The sequence below is a fragment of the Oxyura jamaicensis genome, chromosome Z (genome assembly GCF_011077185.1).
Source record: "Oxyura jamaicensis isolate SHBP4307 breed ruddy duck chromosome Z, BPBGC_Ojam_1.0, whole genome shotgun sequence".
Lineage (NCBI taxonomy): Eukaryota > Metazoa > Chordata > Aves > Anseriformes > Anatidae > Oxyura > Oxyura jamaicensis.
The window spans coordinates 11,903,810-11,923,748 of NC_048926.1; the positions used below are offsets into that span (position 1 = coordinate 11,903,810).

Below are 19,939 nucleotides of genomic sequence, written 5' to 3' on the forward strand. Positions count from 1 at the left end.
CCCAGTGTTTTGCTAAATGCAACTGCCAAACCAAGTTTCATGTCTTCTCTGCCAAGTAAATATAAATTTACTGGGGGCTTATTTCAGACTAAAGGAATCAAATTATATATCTATAATAATATCCTTATTATATTTTTAACCACCCACTAGTATCCTGTAGAATGCCACATCTGCAGAATGCAGTCCTGCAAATGCACACACATAGAGGCCTACACATGCGTGCACTTCACCCTCCTGAGAGCAAGGAGCATCCTGGCCCATGAAAAACAGTTCCCCAGTACATGACAATATCACCACTCAAGGCATCAGTCCCGGGGAATGATCCCTGGCCCTGCAAAATGATGGCCCTCTCTGAAGTTGCTCAAGGATGACTGCCCTGATTAACATTTGACTGGGACTCCTCTCTGTGACCTCTGTGGTGCTCTGTGGCCTTGAATTGTTCTTCCTTATTTATTTATTTATTTATTTATTTATTTATTTCCCTGTTCAGATGCCTGAAGAAATGTGAGGACTGTGGTGCAGGGTGCTACAGTGGCTGTTTTTAGTCATGTCTAAAGTCGTGTTTGAGGAGGGGATGTGAAGGGACTGGGAGTAACAGGGACCTATATATATAGTGCGAAGGTTTCACCCATTCAGAAAGTTGTTTCTGAAGGTAATAATCTATAAATATCACCCAGGCTTAATTTTGAGGGTGAACATAGGGCACTCCAGATGAGATTCTGGGAACAAACCAGGATGTGAACGACCAGAAGTCTAGGGCCCACAACTGAAACTGAGGTGCTAAATTATCTGTCAATGTAAAAAGCCTTAGGTGTTCTACAGCAGCAAAGCCTAACAACAGAGATGCTACTAAACAAGGAAAATGAGTTAGAGTTGCTAAAATGCCCCAGCTTTGTTGACTGCAGCTGTAAGGGGCAGCCATCACGGGTCTTCACTGCCTGGTAGACTGCTGAGATGCATGGAGCATCTTAAGGAATAAAGCCTAATCTTAATCCTTGTGAAATTTTAGGAAATCCTCTTTTTGACCCCAAGTAAGGAAAAAAGTCTCAAGCAGCAAGGATTTTGAAAGGAGATATATCTGTCCTGTCTAAATGGAAGATGAGCCCAGAAGGGAGACTGGTGATTTGAGGGTTGTTCAGCCCCTTTCAGGTGCTGGAAGGGATGAGTAATTGATGGTTGCTGAATGATGGTGAGGAACTGCTCTCTGTTTTACATTCTGATCCTTTCTGTGGGTGACAGCAGAGCAGTCACATTGTGGGATGAGAAGGTGTCTGGAAATGTCATGGAAAGGGATGAGCAATGCTCTGTTGGGGTACATCTACCACTGGTGCAAGTGCTGGGAAAGACGTCAGCACAGACCTGTACCTGGCCACTCTCTTCCATGATCTGCAATTTTACCGCCCACAGTGAGGAGTGTGGGGCTGTAATGGTACCCCAGAAAGGCAGTGCCAGCCCCCATGGATGCGCGGGGTCCAAGCTGAGCCAGTCCAGGGGCAGTGCTTGGGCCTGCCAGCAGTGGAAGTCACCAAGAGCAGCTCTTCCCCATTTTATCCTTCTCCATTGGCCAATTGTGGCATAGGAGCAGAGACCTCAGCTTTCCCCACAAGGATAAACTTGACCACTGTCTGCAGCATCCTGGATATCTCAGCAACAACCTCAGGAAAAGGGGCAGCTCGAGGTTATTCCACTCCACAGGCTTGGAAGGCAGAATTGTCTCTCCTGGCCTTGTGTTTTTGATGCTTTTTATCTCCCTTTTTTGAAGCTCTAATCACAGGAATCTTACTTCAATTTCAGTGAAATCTTGGATTCTCAAGCCAGATGTTCAGGATCATTAAATACACTTCATAGATTAGCTCTTGAGCCTTGTTTCAGTGTATAAATATTAATCAACTAGATAGTCTCACAGAAGAGGCTCATTCGCCTATGCTTTATGACAACTGAAAACACTGATTTGAAAAAAAAAAAAAAAAATGCAAATATTCTAGTTATTTCCCTGGGCAAGGAGAAATGGAAAGGAATTTACTGGAGAAGGAAGCAAGTCTTCTCTAAACACCATTCCAGATTTTGGAAGCTGCTGCCACCCAAATGGGATTTCTTTTTCAAGAAGAGGATTTTCTTGGTAGGAAAGGAGCTTGAAAACCCTGGACTCTGTAAAATTGGGAATGACTCAGAGACAAATATTAATTTATCTTGGCACTCAATAATTTGATTCAGCAAGTGCTGGGACAGCACTGATGTTTTCAACTGCTGTTAAGGCTTTCATGGCTTTCCAAACTCTGTTCCAGGAGCTTCCTGTGGCAAATGTTTCCAATATGAGTAATGAATATCCCCAGCACCCATGTCCCAAAGTGAGAAGGAATACAACCAGAGAGATTTGGGCTTCAAAGGACCCATCTATCATTTCATGCAAAAGCTGAAACAAGCATGTTTCTTGGCAGCTATGAGAAAGAAGAAATGTTCCCTTCCTCACTTTCTAATAGAGTCCACCTGGTTCCTGCCCATCATGTTCTGGTGGTTTGATGCGACACACAATTTTTGGTCCAAACTAATGATAGGTTTTAGCCTCTGCTCTTTTATTTTCAGTCTTTTGATCAAATTCCCATATGCAGAAGTCTTTGCTGCCCATCATTCTCCTCTGTGCCTTCCACAAGGAATAGCTGGCCCACAGAGTCACTGTCTACAGGCAAAAATTTTGGACTTGGAAGTAAAAAGCAATGGAGGTACTGGTTCTCCATTCTTGATCTCCAAATGGTGAAATACACATGTCCAAAAGAGTGTAGTGAATCTAAAATAATACAGCATCAAAATGGCAATAGTTTGAATTTGTTTTGTACTGGAATAAAGTACCAGAAATGTTTCACAACAAGAACAGATCCTACTGATCTGGTGACAGGAAGGGACCACAAGTTTGATTTCTGCTTCTAGTTGTGGGGCCAGTGAACAGTGCAAGAGAGATGAAAAAGAGAATAAAATCTGACACATTCACACACACACACACATGCACACCACCCCTTAGCTGCGTGCACACCCAGCATCACCCTTCCAGCCTTTGTTGCATAAGCCCAAGCACACCATAATTGCCTTTCTCCTATTGACAAGGTTCTCTAGCAGCAGGATATATCTCTGCCTAGTTATCAACAGTTTAAGATGAAGGGAAGCACATGGGTATATTTATGTCAAATAATTAGATATCAGCTAAAATGCAATAATTATTAAGTAAAAACTGCTTCCCACCTTCTGTGCAAGCAAAAATGCTATTCTGTGAGAAAGGTGACTCTTATTACTATCTTATTAGTACTGACATTGGAAAAGCAGGTTATTAATGAGGTTGTTAAATAAAACTGCAGGACGTAATTTCAAGAGGCAACAAAGCAAAATGATTATTTATAAATAAATATGTTCTGGCTGGGGCAGGGTTTTATCTGTAATTAAACATGTACAGTTCCTTCACATGGAAATAATTCTGTTTGCTGTGTTAACTCCTTCAAACCAACACAGAGGTAATCTGCACCTGGTCTTTCACAAGTTATCTCCACTGGGCCACACTGAGAGAGGCAGACCACAGCTGAAGGGACAAAGGCCAGCCAGCACCATGCCACCACCATGCACCGACTGTCACCGAATTCCTGACCCCACCATGACTCTCTGGGCTCCTTCTTTCCCAGGCGTGCTACCAGCTCTGCTCCTGCTGGGCCACCAGCTCCCCCCACCTGGCTGGTACTTAATGCTGCTCCTGAAGCCTCCCCTCTCCAGCAACAACGCAAAATGCCCAGCACTGTGCCATCCTTTGTCTAGCTTCTGCAACAGCCACGTGCCACAGCTGGGCAGAGCCCTCAGACCTCAGTGTGGCTGCATGGAGAACACAGACAGTTCTTTCAGGTGGGATTTGCGAGAGTTGTCCCCAAGGAGCCAGGAAGGAAGATGAAGAGCCAATGAGCTGTGCAGCTGCTTTTCATACAACGGCTTTGAAGCCTTTTCCCACCTCTGTACTGACCACTGCAATCCCACAGGACCAAGCAAGGGAGGTATTTTTGCTGAAAGCTTCTGAGATCTGCTCTTTATTTCTGCAGAAATTTTGGTCAGTAGCTGGAATTCAGGGAAACTCCACCACCCTCCTCCCTGAGGGAGCCTCCACAGACATGGGCTATCAAGGGGAAACCAGATTCATGGGAATTCCCAAGTATTGTGCACCCAAGAATGGCCTTTGGGTTCCCTTGATAGGTAGGCCACATGCCTTCAGCACACCAGAAATGTCTGGCAAATGCCTGGTGGGAAAAGTCACTCCTCACCAGGCCACCTATATGACCAGGTCTCTTCCTTTGGTGCCTGTTGCTATCCCTGCAGGGGCCCATGAAGGGCTTGCTCCACTGCTTGGTGTCAGGAAAAGCACCTCTGAGAGGCTGCCAGTGGGGATCAGCAAAGGAAGTCTGGCTTTAAATGCCAGACGAGGCATCATTAAGCACCCTCTGCTTGGTGCCACAGTGGAAGGTACCCAAAAGGCTTCGTGCACTCTTGTCCAGTAGCCTGGGGATGTGCTGCTGCCTCACTGCAGCCTGGCGACGCAGAGATGTGGCAGCTGCTGCTGAGTTTGTTCAAACCACAAAGCAGAGCAGAATTTGTAGGGCTCAGCCTGGCTTTAAGCTGGGATGAGGCGGGGAAATTTGGTGTGAACAGCAGGGGGCAGAAACCTGGTCCTGAGCTCCTGGCTCTGAACAGAGCCTCAGTCCGGGTGATCCTCTCATAAACAGCACAGCCTCCATCAGTTTGTCTGCACAAACCCTTTCTCCAAAATATGCACTGGTGAAACAGACCCCTTCCCTCTGTCAATGCCATTTTTAAGAGTCCATGAAAAACTGCCTGGATCAGACTGTCGACAGTCCCAGACAGGATCGCCAGGTGGTTTATCCAAGTCTCTTTCAAGCCTGCAGAAATAGATTTCACAGTGGTGATAGGGCTCTGGTGGTGGAACAAATAATGCAGTGTGATAAGCTTTTTCCAGTCTGCAATGCTTCCATTATCCATCTGTAATTGAAGAGCCAGAGCACAGTGACTTCCAAGAAACCAGGGTGGGGAGAGAACAAACACCATGCCAAAAAAATAGCCGTGGTCAACATTTTTGTCAGGGATGGATATCCTGGTTTGGATTAAACAAAATCTAACCTGAATCTTTGGCTTTCTCTTAATTCACCTTTTTCTCAAGTTTCAAAATGTTTAAATTTATTACTTGAAATGTGTTCCTCTGCAATTCTCTGTTCCAGACCAAGAGTGTAATGGATGAAATGCCACAGGAACAACTGCTCATTATTTTAACCACCCAACGAGAAATAAGAAACGTCTTGTGAGAAACCCTCCTCTGAGTACATCCCCAGCTCAAATTCTGCATGTGCAGGAGGTGTGGGTAGTTCAGATAAGGTATGTTATTTTTAGATGGGAAGCTAAAACACAGTTTCAGGCACACTATTACCCAAGGCTAATCTTATGGCCTGGAATGAAAAGCATAAAGACAAAATGCTCTCAGTGTACCTCAGCATCCATGAGAGGTCAAGAATAAATTGCACATTTGTCCAGGGCCTGTAAGCAGAATTGCTTTTGTGACCTGATCTCACATAAATTGTTTTTAAAGGTCCAGATTTATCAGAGTTTCTCAGATTCCCAAGACATATCAGAGACTTAAAGTCTTCAGGAAAGTGTGATATCAAGTGAAAAATGGGGCTTGTATAAGTAATAAGACTCCTCCAGGAGTGCCCTGCTTGGGCACTGGCTGAACTGTGACTGATCTGTGATCTGTTGACCCAGTAAGATCACTCGACTAGTTCTTGACAATTCATATCAGATTATCAGTCTTTGCTTTATGCTTGTATTGTGACACTGTATTTCAGGAGCTGGGCTGTTAGGCAAATGCCAGGAAGGCAGCGCCAAAGCTCTGGATTACATCCTGGTGAGCTCCGCAGAGATCTTCAGGAGAAAGGTCCAAGTGCTTGCTTTGTGAACACACTGTGTCCAGGCTCCAAAATGAAAAAACCTCTGTCACCACGCTTGGGATCCAAAGATCACAAAATGGTTTAAATAAATCACATTATGGAAAAAGAAAGGTGTCCCTCACCAACTGATCCTCTGATTCTGTTCCTACCTGCATTTCCTACCAATACTACATACTCTGAATGGGCTGGCTTGCAAGAAGTTAAGAAGCCAGCTCTAGAAAGATGGAAAAAGTTTGGGCTTATCAGAACAACCCAGGACAGATGCCAAGATAGCATATAAACCCAGCAACTATGGAGTGCTGCAGGACTAGCTCTTTGCTTCTTTTCATTCCCTTGTAAATGGTTTCTGATAAATGCCCAATCCATGGACATCTCTTTACCCCAGAAGAGTCAGAAAATGGTGCTGCCATGAATTAAGAGGGATGTCTGGCACAGCATGAGATAGAATTTGTTAATTTTCATTCACTGCCTGCCTGCTTGGGCTAAAAATACATTAAAAATATATGCTACAATAATAACAACTGGGAAAGAGCCACATGGACCGGAGAGGAGAGTAACCTCTCTTACAGAACTGGCAGCCCTTGCTGGGTAAAAGCCCAGCCAAGCTGCACCATTTATAACAGAAAAGAATGAGTTTCCTGCAATGCAAAAAAAAAGCTGCGTTTGTCTTCCTAATTTGGTTTCTAAGTATTCGCTTTCATGGAGAGAAGAAAAGAAGATTGTTTGGAAAGGAAATTATATCACTGTGGTGGTTTTTTAGTGGCATTTGTGGAAGATTATGGCCTTATACACTTGAGGAATTCCTTTTGCATCTATAGGAAAGGGTGGGGAGTAGCAGACAAACCTTCTTCTATAATGTTCCAAACATTTACAGACCTTCTCTAGACCTGTTACCAACCATGTCCAGGCCTTTAGTCTCAAGACTGTCAGTAATGACTCCCTCTGGTTGAGGTGATGGCTTTTGCAAGACTTCTGGACAAAGTTTGTCCGGTTTTTAGAAGCCCCAGCTGTTACCAAATATTCTTCCACTTATGACATCCCCTAAGCTGATTTGGAGTGACTGAAGTGGAAATAAAAACCCAAAACTATGAAAGGCTGTCTGTATCTGTGGCAAGCTAGACCTAAATATTTTTTTGGCTGGACACCTCAATTCTCTAGCAGTGCCATAGTTCTCCTCTGTCTGCTTCAGATGTCTGTTTTGATTGAATTTTTCACTGTATTAAAGAGAGTAGTACGCCAGCTCCTGGGCTATCTGCTGTACTTTGCCTCTATGTCTGAGACTTGAGTAGCCACACATTTCTTTCTCTAAGTGCTCTTTACATAAGGGAGGCAGTTTACGTGTCATCTGATTCATTTCAAGCTCATAGCAAATGTTACATATTGTCCAGGTGTTTGTAATTAGGGACCCTAATTACTGGGGCATCAAAATAAGGACCCGAGCAACTTATTTATGGCTATATATCAAGGGTGTGATCTTGTAACCCACCAAATATATCAGTGTAGTCTCTTCAGAACATAGTGGTGATGGCAATAAGTGCTGTACAGCTGAAGGTGCTTCTGAGAGCTGTGATAACTTCCGAGGGTTATAAAACATTTTGGTGTTACCCAGGTGATGTGGGGGGTGTCCTTCAACTCTGGGGTAGTCCCTTCTCCTGAGAGCATGGGGAGGTCAGGCGCAGTAAGGTGGTTTGTGGGTCCAGCCCGTGGTGTGCTGCCCTGGAGGGAACAGCCAGCATCATGTGAGTCGATTTCCATGAGCACAACTGAGCACATTTACAAAATGAATAGTATGTTCTGTCACAGTATAAATCAAATACAGACTGCAGTCCAGCAAACAGTATAAAAATAATCTGAAAAGCAATGTTACCTAAGGTTTTTGCCCTTTAGGCCTGCAAGTGTGGTATGATCTCCCCAAATTCTTCCTACTGGCAGCACTGTTGTAGAGTCCTACCTCTTTCTTGGTAAAGCTGATGGGATATTCCAAAAACAGTTTAGAATAGCCTTTTGGGGAGTGGTCCAGGTGCTGACAGTGATATCTCCATCTGAGATAGATGTAGGATTGTACAATTGCAGATAATTCCTTCACAGAGAAGTTCTGGTTCTCCCTCAGCTTTCCTAGGTGCAGCTTCAGGAAAGCTGTAAACTCCCTTCAGCTGGGCAGTTTCTTGTACAATGTCTTGTACAATTTCTTGTACAATTTCTTCTCTTCCTTCTTTCCCTGTCTTGCTCATTGCTTCTAAAAAGGGTTAGTAGTTTCTCAAGTCTACAGTGACGTGATCTGTGCAATGTCAGTTAATCCTCTAATTGCTCTGTACCTCAATACTCAGGACAGCAGGATCCTTACTTTGCTCTTACCATGTACTGATCATGTAAGATTTTAGTCAACAGATAGGATAGCCAAAAAGCTTATTTTTTGTGACATAAAAATAAAAGTCACTCCAGTGACTGAGGACATTTTTTAAAATGATTCCTCTCCCCAAATAAGGTGTAAACCACACATGAACAAGAGGCAGGTCAGTGGAAGACTGTCAAAGCTGCCCCAATTGCCTGTTTCAGGTGACACCGACCCTGCCAAAGACTCAAGTACACTTCCCAAAGTTTTATTTTTAAAGCCCTATTTCAAATAACAAATATAATAAGTAAAAAATATTGGACGCATTTAAGAAGTGGATTGAGCTGGTATCTTCGCTATCATCTTGTGCCAGAATGTTCACTTCCAAAAACACTTTCCCTATCAGTGTGTAATTAATTTGTTATGGCCACCCACATTACTGCTATGTCTACTTTGTTAGAATCATGTTTTGGAAAGATATTGCTTTCCATTTTTAATATGCTTTCTGGAAAGAAAACATTTCTTTCTACAAGCCTTACTGTGGAAAATGAGACAGAGATAAAAATTGTTTCCTGAACCAATTACCCTTAAGGTATACAAATTAATCTGCTTTCTTGTTGACTCACTATTGTTTCTATTTAGGAGAGAAAAATGTCTCTAATAAATGTTTTTAGAGAAGTCAATCGTCTTGGCACCTTTTGCAATTTAAAGATGACAAGTGCAGAAAGGATATCATAGAATCACATAATGTTTTGAGTTTGAAGGGACCTTAAAGACCATTCAGTTCCAACCCCTCTGCCATGGGCAGGGACACCTCCCACCAGATCAGGTTTCCCAAAGCCTCATCCAAACTGGTCTTGGGCACTTCCATAAGAGAAGTGCTCCAGCCCTCTGAGCATCCTCACGGTCTCTGGATCTGCTCCAACAGTTCCGTGTCCTTCTTGTGCTGGGGGCCCCAGAGCTGGGTGCAGGGCTCCAGGTGGGGTCTCACAAGAGCAGAGCTGAGGGGCACAATCCCCTCCCTGCTGGTCACACTGCTTCTGATGCAGACCAGGACACAGCTGGCTTTCTGGTCTGCAAGGGCACATTGCTGGATCATGCTGATCTTGTCAACCACCACCCCCAGGGCCCGTCTCCTCAGGGCTGCCCTCAATCCATTCTCCATCCATCCTGTGTCTGGGCTTGAGATTGCCCCAGCCCAGTTGCAAGGCCTTGCCCTTGGCCTTGTTGAACCTCATGAGTTTTGCACAGGCCCACCTCTCAAGCCTGACAATGTCCCTCTGGATGGCATCCCTTCTCTCCAGTGTGTTAGCTGCACCATACAGCTTGGTGTCATTCTCAAAACTGCTGAAGGTGCACTCAATCCCACTGTCCATGTCACCCAGAAAGATGTTATACAGCTCTGGTGCCAGTGCTGACCCTGAGGAACACCACTCATTGTTGAACTCCATTTGGACATTTTGCTGTTGACCATAACTCTATGAGTGCGATCATCCAGACAGTTCCTTACCAGTGGTCTATCCGTCAAATCCACATCTCTTCAACTTAGAGACAAGGAGATCATGGGGGACAGTGTCAAATGCTTTGCACAAGTCCACGTAGTTGACATCAGTTGGTCTTCTCCTATCCACCAATGCTGTAAACCCATTGTAGAAGGCCACTGTTTTTTCAGGCACAATCTGCCCTTAGTGAAGCTGTGTTGGTGGTCACCAATCACCTCCTTACTTTCCATGTGCCCTGGCATAATTTCCAGGAGGATCTGCTCTATCACCTTGCCAGGTACAGAGATGGGACTGACTGGCCTGTAGTCTTCCTTTTTCCCTTTTTAAAAATGGGGGTTATGTCTCCTCTCATCCCATCAGTGGAAAGTTCACTGCCCTGCCATGACTTCTCAAATATGATGGATAGTGGCTTTAGCAGCTTCACCAACCAGTTCCTTCAGGACCCCCAGATGCATCTCATCAGCTCCCATGGACTTGTACACTTTCAGGTTCCTTAGCTGGTCTTGAATCTGATCTTCTCCTACAGTGGCCGGTTCTTCATTCTCCCAGTCCCTGCCTTTGCCTTCTGGGGCTTGAGCTATGGGGTAGGTGTAATTTTTTTTTTTTTTATAGATTCATTCAGCCAACATGGGCCTTGGAGAGAAATAAAGAGACATTATTCCTGCAACACATCTTTAGAAATGCCTAAAAACCTCAAGACACAGAAGCTGCTAAAGCAGACATTAAATTTACTGATCTGATTTTAATGTTCCTCATTGGTTCATAAGAAAAACAGATGGGATGCTGGATTATGGCCAAAAGATCTTCTGCAGTGGGACACTTTGGCTCAACAAGTCTCGCCTTGTGTCTGTAACTTCTATTAACTTCATCAGTGATGTCGGATTCAGTTTCTGGCAGGAAAGAAACCTGAGTATTGTTAAGAAAGGCTCTGCCATGGGACTGTTAGCCAGCTTCTGAGCAAAGAAACTCCCAACACAGTAGGCAGCAAGCCCAGCCTCTACGTTTAGGCTGAGCTGTATGGATGATATGTGGGAAAAGTGACACCATCATTGTGGTCAGTGCCTGTGGCCAGCTGTAGGCATGGGTAAAGCCTGAAGGATGGAAATGGTATCTCAGAGATGTGCCAGAAAGAGAAACTGCACCACTGAGCGGCCCCTGGGGCTGAGGCAGAAGGCTGCTTTCCCTCAGGCGGCCATGTCAGGGAGGGGAGGCAGGGAAGGAGGTAGGCCTCAGAGATGTCAGAACATGCTGGGCAAAAACAGAGCCCAGGTCTGAGGCAGATGGCAGGACACAAAACGTGGCAGGAGGTGGGACAGGGCAGAGCCATGTCACACAGCCTAAGCAGTGCTACTGGGCTGGAGGGTTTTCATTTTCCCCCTTCTTCCCAGAGCAGCAACTTTTACCTCCTTTTAGAGACTTTGTTTTCCCCATCTGCTGATAAAACTGATCCAGCACACTAGCCACAGGCACTCCTGTTAACATTTTTATTTTATTTTATTTTTTTCCAGATAAAAACTATGCTTCCTTTCAGGCAGTGAGCCTTAGCAGAGACCCTGAGTCCACACAATATCAGCAGAGACTGCCCATCACATATCTGAATGTCCCTTATAAGATACTCTGCCTGCTGTGGTCTGGGGTCTTGCTGTAGATTCATTTCTGCATCCAAACTGAGGTTCATTTTGTGCAGGAACCTGCAGTGCAACATGGGGTCCTGCTACCATGAGCACCAGAAAGAACAAAAATTTGCTTTCAGGTGGGGTGTAAACCCTGAAATGACAATAATTTATAGTGATCTGGCTTTCCTTCACTCTGAAAGCAAACAGGACCCCAAAGTGCTATGCATGCAATGAGCAGAGCAGCAGGAGCTGCCATGAGATCAGTGCTCCAGAGCGCTGTGCAGTGCAGACCCCTAAGGGGCAGAGGGGGAATGAAGGGTGAACCAGAGGAAGGGAAATCCACATCAAAATTATGTGTATTTGGTGTAAACTCCATCATCAGAGAGAGACAGGCCATGTTAGGAGACAGCTCAACACATCTCCAAACTCAGAGTGCGTAGCGTGCCGTCAGCTTGCTGACAAAGGAGATGGATCCTGCCAAATGAGAGCATGCATCCCCTTTAACTGAGGGAAAACTGGAACTGGACCTGGCGTCAGACACAGCGGTTGGATCTATATGAGGACTATGGCCAGGGAGCGGTCAGCCACATCCATCAGCGGGAGGATGCTGCTGGCAAGCACTGCAGACAGCTGTGGGGCAGCTGTTGTCCCTGTGCTGGTTCTGTTTGGAGTCACAGGGGTGGGATAAGGGTTTTCTTTAGTGCTAACTGAAAGGAATGGCCTGACCACAGCAGAGTACAACACCATAAGCTTCTTCCTGACAGTGGGAAGGGCAGTGGGAGATAAAAATTATTGAAGTAACTGAACCTAATTTTGATTGTCTGGGAACAGAGTGTTGCTTCTTTATGAGCCACCTTATACTCTGGAAATGCCTTCCAAACTTCAGACTGTATGTGTTCAAAGGAATGAGGTCAGTGAAGGAATACATTTACCTACTAAATTACTCCCATTCCAACCTGGAGGGCAGAAAACTGGCGTTCAGATTCAGAGACATTAATTGAAGCATACCACACCCATAGGATCTACTTACTCAGTAGTCTGTACATGTGGTAAGAGCAGTTCTTATGGTATAGCCGTTCATCCATCCACACACCTATCCACCTATGGCTTTAATAACCTTACTTCAGAAATCCATGCTGAAAGCTGTAGGCAAGGTGTCTTGCTCATGGCTCTCAAGGACTTAGTTCAGGAATTTTGTCTCTTCTTCGTGTTATTTAACTGAAGAACAGAATTGCATTCAGAGCAGTGTAGGTTTTATAGGACTCCCTCTATTGCTCTGTGGCTCTGTGCTACACCTCACTGCCATCTCTGTGGCATCCAAACAATCTTTGAATGTTTACACACCATTGCTGGCATTTTCATGGGTCTGAGCCTTGGTGTGCAGTAGGGCTGGAAAAATCACTGCAAGTCTTTACTTTTTTTTTTTTTTTTTTTTTACTGTTACAAGCCACGAGATCATGGTTTAATGAAAGTTCACAGACCTGAACACTGAGTTTGTGTCAAAACTTGATTAACTTATTCGTGGTTTTGTGATAAAAAACTTGCAAAGTTCAAGCAGACTAAAGTGCTTAGTCTCTCTCTCATACACGCATACCTCAGGGAGTTTGGATAAGAGCAATGTAAATGCCTTTTGAGAAAAAAAGAGAGCCCCTCACAGCAAAGTTAGCTTTTCTCAGCTTTTTTTTTTTTCTTTCTTCTTTTTTTTTTCTTCTTCTTCTTTTTTTTTTTTTTTTGTTTTAAAGATCCATGCTTGCAAAACGTATCTGGCAAAAATATTAACTAAAGTCTCTAAAGTACTATACAAATCCCCGCCACTCAGAGGTAGCATCAAAGTTTCCAGTCCCAATTTATGAAAGTCCCAATTTATGAAAGTCCTTAAGCCAGTGTTTTCATCTCCCTCAACTCAGCAAAGCCTTTGTGCTGCTCTACTCGTCTGGCTTAGCATCAGCAGCACTGCAACTGACATTTGCTCCAGTGGTGACCTTTTTGACTCAACAAGCAGTCAAACAATGGGAAGTATATCCACATGACAGCCCCAAGGTAATGCCCTGTCCGTCCAATGTCCTACAAGAGATTGCTTTGTAACTTACACTGTGATATGGAAAGCTAGAAGGCAATTGATTCAGAGAGGGAAAGATAAAGTTTAGAAAATGTAGTAGTGTTGAATAGAAATATCTAGTCTAGACAATCAAAAACATACAGAAGCATGCATGACAATAGCAGGCAAGATAAATGAGCAGCTTGAAATTCTCGTTTGCATGGGAGATTTCCTTAGAATCAGGATTACAGGGGCTTTACTTGCCAGCCCTGCTGTGTTTTCATATCTGGGAAATCCAAGGCACAAACCTGTTGTGTGCTTTTTATCTAAATTACCCAGACAAGGTATTCCCACTTATGCCAATACATTTCAAAGCAATATCTACACTTACCCTGGATATACGCTCAGGCAACCAACTTACTCTGCTCTTGTTCTTGTGAAATTTGCAATGATTTTTAGCCTCCCATATGTACTACATGGTACAACATAATGAGTAGTACCAGCCTTGAGCAATCACCTTGGAATTTTGCACCAAGAATATGTTGCTCTGCATGCCAGCACCCTTACTGATGCTTGTGTGCAAAACCATCTGCATTTAAAATTGTGAGAAACGTTAGTAAGGATTGCAAAACGATAAATGTTTTTGTTTTTAATTTAAAGTTCATGTTTATCAGAGTGTTTGATTTAAAAGGTATTAACAAAGCTCATCATACACACACACAAAAATTGAGTTAAAATGAGGAGTTAAATCTATAGTAGTCAGTCTGTAATGCCAGTGAATAGGCTTATTTCTCTAGCTCTCCACGGAACAGAAACAGCACCATCTGTTGCTCTCCATGCTGTCAATCACAGCAGCTTTTTCTCTGCCCAGAAGATGATTACAAGAACTGAATCATATGCAGCAGAAATTAAATGAGGAGGAAAATGTTTATTTTCAAGGTGTGCTTGGACGGAAATAACTTAACCTGATCCACTGGATGTGTAGGGATGAATCACAGCTGCTTTTTCATTTTACGAAAACAATGAACAACCAATGAAATAAAAAAAAAAAAAAAAATGGTAAAAAGCGGTTTCATATTTCTCCAGAAGGCTTGCAATGTAGGAATGACCCTCATAAAATTATAACCACTAGGGATGGAAAATATTTTATTGGTCTAGCCTGATCCCTAAATGTCAGCTTGAGTATACGTCTCATGGAGCATCTTATCCAAACAGCACCATCCATTATTTGGCTGGTTGAGAAAAGGCATTTCTCCAGACTGCTTTCCTGACACTTTCTCCCAGAAGGGTTAGATGACACTGCCGAAAACCCTGCTGCCAGCTGGAAGCTGTTTTACAGCAGGGCTCTCATGTTGCCGGGGCTGAACCCTGATAGCAATGGTGGAAAATTTCTCTCCACTTTTCTCAGTGCAGTGTGAGCCAATACATGAAAAAGCACCTGGGATAATCACCGGCATGGGAAAACCATGGCAGAAATTTTAACAGGATGCTCTTGCACTGTTGCACTTGTGCCATTCACCATTTCACAGTTCCTTCTTGGAGGGGAAGATCCTTCTCCATAGTTTAGCAGACAAATGCTGCTGTTTGTCTAGGTTTTGCATCTATCTCAGGTGTGAGATCCTACTCTGGGAACTCCAGATGGTGTGGATGGTGTAGGAGCCCAGGTGAGCTTGACAATCTCTGCCCTCTCACATAACCAGGCTTGGGAGAGAGGACTTTCTATTTCAGCTGGTCTGCTGTAAAGAGGGTCTTATAGTCTAAATTATTAAGAAAAATAGATGGCAGTTATAATCTTTAGTAGTTTTGACTGTTATTAGCAAGGCAAGGAAGGTGCTTTTTTGGTCCACATATTGCATGGTGTGTTTGCATGGGGCCTGCAGCAATGCTCAGGAGCTCACTCGAGGTAAAAGCGCTTCTCAGCCATGTGCTCCCCAGGTACACAGCCCTAGCATCTTTTGACATAAAAAATCCACACAGCCTCCAGAGCCCTCTCACAGACTGAAAGAGAGCACCCCACAACTGCAGCCCTCACCTATTCTCTTCCACAGACCGCCGGTAACTTTCTTCCTATGAATTTTGAAAATGAAGTGAGAAAAACAAATTACTTTGTTCTGAATGATCAAAGGAGAGTGCTGAAAGACCCAGCAGAGACTGGCAGCTGCTGTTCTCCTTCACTTCAAAGTTGAGTTTGGAAAATTGGACATTGGAGTTATGGTCAAGATACCTTAAGGGTGCCTGGTGGGAAAGGAGATTTCCCTTCCTCTCTCCCCACAGTCAGGTGTTTGGTTTCTTTACATAAAATACCAAACTAAAACTGACATTTGTTTCACATCAAGTCCCAGTTTTGAATTCTAATTTTAACACGTGCAGAAAATAATAATAATAAAAAATAAAATAAAAAGTGTTTTTCTTTTCACTTTTGTGGAATGGCTTCTCTTCTTATCCCATGGAAAAAAGTGGGGAGATATTAAAAAAGAAGGGGAAAATGGAGTTTTAGAAGGCAGAAACAGAGTAAACTAAAGAGTGCAGTGAAATTAAAAGTCACTTTTTTTTTGCTCTTTAGCTGTTTTTCAGAACAACACTAGGTTATTTAATCTATATTATTCATGCTGAGATTTTTGTCAAAAATCAAAGCTGCTTCAAAAAAGGTTTCAACGTTAATTACATTACAGTCTTTGATGGAAAAATATTTGGCAGAAATATTTGAAGAGCCCTTCCCATGCAGACAGAACACATGGGGATGGCCGAAATTGGCAATGAGCATTTGAAATGTCATGTATTACTTACTAACCACAGGATGCCCAGGTTAGCATGAGAAGTTGGATGTGGATATATTTTAGATTTTTTAGACACTTGCCTTAAACTTAATGGTGAAAGTTGAGGAATTTATCAGCTCCTCCAATTATGCTCTCATTCCACTATCTAACTTGTCAGCTCACGATTAAATTTCTGCAGAAATGCCAGATGCAGCTGGGGCTTATCCTTCATTTACACTGGCCACTGCAGCACACAGGTCAGCACAAGGCACAACCATAGCAGAATATCGCCCTCCTAACTTATCCCCATCTAGGTTAGGGAAGCAACTGCTGCTAGAAGAAGAAGTAAGATATCACTGCACTCCAGCCAAAAGTGCATGGTCTGGGCGCGCTGGTGCTTCCCCTGTCAGATCTGGAAAACTGAAGAAAGTAGATACATATGTCAGTGCTTGGCTTTTGTCTATTCTGTTTATTATTGTCAGATAAAAAAAAGGGAATGGCTCAGAGAAAGCCCATCACCCCCACCCCCCAAATAATAATAAAAAAAAGGTTACAGAGAAACATTTCTTTCTCTGGTATTGTGGCATCAGCTCCACAGTATGGGCAGAATGTCTAAAGATGATCTAGCATGACAGGAAACAGCAATTAAAAAAGCAAAACTGAAAGCTGAGAAAGCAAACTGAAGTGAGACTGACCCACAGAAAGGGTCACCAGACCAGAGGCAGTGAAGAGCCTCATGAAGCTCTGTGCAGCAGTCCTCCAGAATAATTTCTCACCAGCAAGGCAGCAGGGCTGAATAAAGCAGAGATCCCATTGCTGCTGGGGAGAGCATTTCTGAGTGTGTATGCTGGCAAAGACACAAAGAAATATGTGCCTAGGAAGTAGAAAATCAAAAATAAAGGGAAAAAAAAAAAAAAGCCTGGGTGCAATACTGCTGTCACACAGGCACCTTTCAGCTTTGGGTTCCTGGGACCGTGTGACATTGTACAACCACCCCCCTAAGAAAACATCATTTAAACTAGCTGTGGTGACAGCTGAACCCATCTTTGTTTCTGCCTGAACACAGAAACTTCAAGAGAGGCCGCAGGATGGCATCACCCCTGCCATTTTGCCATAGGATGGCACAGCCAGGGCTTGCTGGCAGGCATGGCACACCTCAGGAGCCTGCCCCTGTTTTCTCAGGGCCTTCTGGTCTAAGGGCTAGAAGTGGGAGAAAGAATGGTTGGAAGGAAGCTTCCAACCCTGTCTCTTTGGCTTCTTTCTTTGGACACTTTTTGCAGTTTGGCTGGTGGTGTTCATACGAGCCTTCCCTCCACCTTGCACTTTCCCCATCCCTCTGAAAAATATTGGTCAGTTCCCAGAGAAGACATATATTTTTCAGTATAACACTCAAAGTGAAGAAACAGAGGTAGATGGCAAGTTTTTTGATTGCCTGTAGCTGTCAGGATGCTCATATCAGAATTGTCAAATGTTTCCAAGTCTTTTCCTCCACTTCATAAGCCAACACCCTTCCCTCTCCAGTCACTCGGGACTGTTCACCTCCTCTCAGGATTTCAGTATCACTGAGGGAAAAGAAAACTGCAACCTGGCTCGGAGCAGTCCCACCAAGATCAACCACATCTGCAGGTCGCCCTGAGCCAGCCTTGTTCCTTTTGCTGGCAAGGGCAGCTCCAATCATCCTGCCCAAATGTGACCATCTCAGGCTCCAGCACAATTCCAGAGGCAGGATTTCTTAAAACATCCAGGATGGTTGCTGATAGAGAGACTTCCGCCATGCTAGTCCAAGAACAATCCTTTCAGTACTTAAATTCTGATGCATTTTTTTCATGTGTGTCCAGGGCTACCATGTTCTTTATGACCTGAAACAAAACACAAAAGTAATCCCACAAAGCATTAGCAATGCAGACTTAAGAGGAAAAAAACTATTATTGATTTTCAGTTCAAGTGTTTTCTTGTCCTCTGTTTTCCAAGGCACTAGCTATTGAGTTTCTTACAAGTACATTCTGTGTCCTGGGGTGGTGAGACCTACAGTTTGATACCAGTGTCAAAGGCCTTAATGCAAACAAACAAAAAAAGGCAATAATGTTCAAGCTGATAGCACCACGGTGCCTGAAGTAGGTTAGGAAGGAAATGGGACCAAAATCTGTCTGAAAGGGGAGATGTTTGTAGTTTCATATCTGCTATACTTTTGGTCCTTTGGCTTCATGTCCTTTCTGTGCTGTAGCATTCTTTTATCCATGCTCCTGAGGGGAGGATTAATTGCTAAGAAGTACCGTTCTTCCCCTTGGGTGTCCCCATGTGGATGATACAAAGGAACCCCCCCTGCAGCTTTCACACAGAGTCATGCAGAAAACCAGTGTCTGAAGATTTTGACCCAGTCCTGAGAAATTTGGATAGTGTTGAAAACCAGCTGTTTTTCAAGTTAACTGGGATCAGTTGAGTGAATTAATTAGTGTGGTGTATAAAATAAACCATCTCCCTACCTGCAGTAGTCTGGGCAGTGCAAAGCAGCACCGTGGGTACCTCCATCCCGCTTGTTCAAATTCACCTTCATGCTGCTGCAAGACCCATTTCTGCTATCAGCACTCAAACTCACAGCAGCTTCCCAGTTCCCATTTTCCAGGCAGTGCACTGGGCTCTCATATGCTGACACCAAAACTCCCAGCTCCCTCCTCCTGACCGTCTTCTGCACCCATTGTGCTCTTGCCAGAAGAAGAGAGCTCAGAAGTAGGGGTAAGCCCATGGTCCAGCTCTGTGAAGGAGTATTCTAAACATCTTAGTGCCATGGTCAAGAAATTCATAGTACAACATAGACTGGGACTGGGATTCATATGGCAGGCTGTGAGCAGCACCAGGGTCTATACTGCACATCATGCACAAACTCTTTTTGCTTATACATACAGCCCAGCTTTTTAGATCAAGTGGTTACCTCTGGGCTCACCTCTGGGTTGAGTACATAGCCCTTCACAGCTGTCAAGAGAAGCTGTCATGCATGAACTCAGTATAAGCAAGAACAGATGTGTCTTCTCAATAGGACTGAACTAAAAACTTCAGGACATGTCTAACATTGACATTACCACAGATGCACCCACCTGAATAGAGCAGCAGTGGGGTGGCAAGCTTGCTGCTGTAAATGTCCTCATTTATGGTTACTAATTGCAAGCCTAAGTGCAGCTCCCTCACAATTAGGAGTCCCAGTGCACCTGCTGATGACCTGACAAGCAGGGTCTAAGTAAGACTCACAGCTGCGAGGCTAAATTTTTCATTTAGAAAATCACAATTGTTCATATCTTCACCTCTGCTACAAACCCTTCCAGTCTCTTCCATGTCTCTTGTGATCCCACCGTACACCCTGCTCTGCCCAACCTCAGCTCAGGCTGCTGCCTCCGTGTGAGTAAATGCATTTGTGCTGTCTGCTCTGTGGTGGTTATCCACATGCTACCTCCCACCCAATGGGACAGGCTAGGTGGCTTGAAATAGGGAGAAATCCTGACAGCTGGAAGAAGTATTTCTCCCACATGTTTTCCCATCATTGTAGTGGACAGAGGGGACTGTGCTGATGTGTCTGCCTGTGTTGAAGAAGAGGTGCCTCCACCACTCCCCAGCCTGGGTGAAACCACAGGGGAGTCCCAAGCTGCTGTAGCTGAGACTGAATGCAGTGCTCAGCCTGGGTCCTTCCACTCTGGATCTTGCTCCTGCAGCATAAATGGAAAC

The 19,939-nt window shown here is 44.1% G+C and overlaps 1 long non-coding RNA gene across 1 annotated transcript in view; it reads right to left on the minus strand.

Moving 5' to 3' along the window:
- LOC118156567 overlaps window positions 1-19,939 on the minus strand; it is a 754,908-nt gene that overhangs the window by 439,088 nt on the left and 295,881 nt on the right. The window lies entirely within an intron of this gene.